Raw genomic sequence first — 3,450 nt, 5'->3', positions numbered from 1 at the left:
GGAATGCATATAGGAGGTCTGGCGTCATATGCGTATGGTTTTGACCGTGCGGAGAAGAAGACTCGCTTATCCATATACATATGGTTTTGACACGTCTCGTCCATGACAAACAAATGACATGACAATGGGGTCGATTCAGTGCTACGGTATGAAATGTCTATTAAACCAACATCTATTTCTGGTATCGTTGTCCCTCGAATGTTCCTCACGCGTCTCAGAGGGGTTCCTCAATTGGTGTGCGTGAGGTTATAACGCAATAAAAAGGAGGGTTCTCCATCTTTGAGATGGGAGGGGGGTGTCAACTCACTGCATCAAGAAATTACTTCTTCAAAAAATCTTGCACGCGCGTGATGTATGGAGTCTATTTTACCACCCCACGTATATAGATAGTTCAAAAAATCTTGCACGCGCGCGATGTATGGAGTCAAAAGAAGGTGCCCTCCAAGCAGTATGTGTGGTCATTGTAGTGCAAAACGGAGGTTCCTATGTATCGTTGCGGTGATACGTTGACGAGTGGTGTGCGGTGGAGAAAGGGTTCGCATGCACAGAAAGAAGGGCCCCCTCGTCGGGAATGAAAGGTTCTGACATTGTCATAGGACTGTTCGTGTGCACTACTGGTCAATCGCTCTCTCCCTCTTTCACCTCAACATCGGATATAATGCTAAACATATGAGTAGGACGCTCGTGTATGGGTTGTTCTCACAATGCAAAATCGAGGTTCCACGTGACCTATCAATGCGGTCGATTGGGAGGGGGGGCATTCACCCATAAAATGGTTCCCAAACCTAACGATCGTGTGCACTTGAAATATAGCCGACCATCAGTGTTTAGATTATTTTATCAAATGAGACAGAACAGCCTGTTATACTTGACGTATCATAAAAGTTATTTGATCAAAGACATACAAGTTCTGAAGAAATAGCGTGCACAAAAAACATCAATCTGTTTTCCCTAGCTAAATCGGAGAATGGTATCAAAACACATTCAGTTAAATACTGCAATTTGCTTGCATCGAGCTTCTGATTCAAGGAAACAAGCATTGCATGGGTACACCTTGTAGTCGACGGCGATCCTGGGCTTGTCGGCGGGGCCAGGGATGACCTTAAAGGGCCACGGCTTCATATCCTACCTAATTGAAAACTGGAATTCAGAAGCCTAAAAACCATGGGAGCAAAGCAATGTATACAGAAATTGTTAAATATGCAGATAGATTCAGTGATCTGTTCTATAATACATATGGAAGATTACTGTTTGAAAATGCTAGAATAGTTTCTGCAATTCATATGGAAAATACATATGGAAATTGAATGCATGGCTTAATTCTACAATATCCACTTGGCATGTTCCAATTCATTCTATAATTTTGGGGAGTGCATGGCTTAATTCTATAATATAAAAAATGTGCAGACATATTAGTACACAGTAGTGTTGCCACTGTTGGTATTTATAATCCCCTCTAGATCACAACACGATTCTGTTAAAAAATCCTAGAGAATCAATATAGTATCTGGTGAAGGAATAAAAGGCAAACAGTAGGTATGTACTAGTAATCAACTAGACTGAATTGGAATGTCTGTACATATGACTATGACTGAATCTGATACATGATCAAACAGTAGGTATGTACTCCCTCCGTTCCTAAATATTTGTCTTTCTAGACATTTCAAATGACTACTACATACGGATGTATGTAGACATATTTTAGAGTGTAGATTCACTCATTTTGCTCCGTATGTAGTCACTTGTTGAAATACCTAGAAAGACAAGTATTTAGGAACGGAGGGAGTACTAATTAACTAGACAGTGCCCGAATGTCTGTACATATGACTATTACTGAATCTGAAACTGAAAGATGCTTTCTGTTCAATCTGAAACTGCAGATGCTCTCTACTAATTTCACATATGGCCACTTGACAAAAAATTGAGTAAAAACATGAGCTGCTGCACTTTGAGGCCTACTGCTACAAGCTAGTATTAATTTCTAATTTTGTACGACAACACAAGATGAGCAGAGGGAGAGGATGGACCTAAGCTGCTGCTCATGTGATGAAGCTCCTCCTCCTCCTCCTAGGCGAGGACGATGGCTGCAATTGCTCAGCTTGTTCCCTCCAAATCGCTTGTCACTGCTAGACAGGAAGGATACACATACACGTTTTAGATCATTGTTTATCTCCACACGGCTCTACTTGAGTGAGAAACAATCTATATACTCTACTCAAATCCAATGAGTGTAAACGCTAGGGCAAAATTACTCCCTCCTTAATCAGTACAAGAACAAGACAGTGTAAAGTTTTTGAGAGAAAAATACATTTATAAGAAACAAGACAGTGAACAAGAACAAGACACGGTCTGTAGATTAGAAGAAGTGAGATGGGGATGAGGTGCTACCTGCTGCTGCTGCTGAACCATGGGAGGGGAGGAAGCAGAATGGTGGCCACGAGAGTGGAAGAGTAACCACACGTCGTGCACCTGCACGCCTGCCAAATCGAATCAAAAAGAACGAACAACATCAGCCTTACAAATCAAATCAAACCGAACGAACAGAGGCGTAGAGGGGGAAGAGACCACGTTGTGCACCTGCTTGGTCTGCTGGCGCGTGGCTGCGGGAGCCGTGGCGGATCTGGACCTGCTTGAGATGGTGGGTAGATCGGAGCTCAGGGTGGGGACACGGTGATGGTGAAGGAGAGGTCGCCGGCGGCTGTGCCTTGAAGGGGACGGCGCACAGGGGGCTAAGGATTACAGGGAGAGGGAAGCTGTAGCTGACGAGGGTGCGCCGCCGTGTGATCTTGCTGCCACCAGGATGTATCTGTTCCTCTCTCAGTGTCTCCCGGTCTCTCTCCTATGTGCGGACGAGTTTTACCAGAGGCAACATGCCCGCTCGTTTTTCCACGATGTTGGTCACGAGTCTGCTTTCCCACATATTGGCTGGCGCAGTGCTGGTGCCTGGTCACGGGTACGTCCCTGCTCCCATGTACTCCATGACGATGAAAAACGCTTGCCTGGGCACGACTGGCCGGCGCAGGGCTGGTACCGATGTCCATCCTGGAACCGTTCGGGAGGAAGGCGGGTGGTCCCTGCTGGACTGCGGCAGCCTAGTGCCTGCGCGGTGCTGCAGTCTTGCACGCAGTGTGGTCCATCCTTCCCTAGCTATAAAAGGAAATAAGCATCAAATGACATATAACATGAAAATGCAAAAAAGGTAAGAGGAGGGAACAGATCCCCACACGAACGAGCGCTTGTGATTGCAGCCGCGCCAGCGAAACTTTATATCTTTGCTATATATATATATATATATATATATATATATATATATATATATATATATATATATATACATAACGTGTACAATGTGTAGTATCGTAAAATACCAGCAAACAAAAAAGAATTAAAATGGAAACACAAAATTAAATGAAAAAAAAATCATAAAACTAAAAAAACCCCAAACCTTAT

The 3,450-nt window shown here is 43.8% G+C and overlaps 1 long non-coding RNA gene across 2 annotated transcripts; it reads right to left on the bottom strand.

The window, feature by feature from the left end:
* Positions 1-810: 810 nt before the first annotated feature.
* Positions 811-3,098, bottom strand: LOC119289705. Of its 2 annotated transcripts, none has more exons than XR_005141588.1 (4): positions 2,578-3,098; positions 2,389-2,477; positions 2,028-2,126; positions 811-1,129 (listed from the first exon to the last, which is right to left on the bottom strand). It is a non-coding gene; the product is annotated as an uncharacterized LOC119289705 (long non-coding RNA). The 2 variants fall into 2 exon arrangements; XR_005141587.1 differs by having other exon boundaries at positions 2,028-2,123.
* Between the last annotated feature and the right edge of the window lie 352 nt (positions 3,099-3,450).

Source organism: Triticum dicoccoides, chromosome 4A (genome assembly GCF_002162155.2).
Source record: "Triticum dicoccoides isolate Atlit2015 ecotype Zavitan chromosome 4A, WEW_v2.0, whole genome shotgun sequence".
In the NCBI taxonomy this organism is placed as follows: Eukaryota; Viridiplantae; Streptophyta; class Magnoliopsida; order Poales; family Poaceae; genus Triticum; species Triticum dicoccoides.
This window is presented reverse-complemented; position numbering and strand designations above follow the sequence as displayed.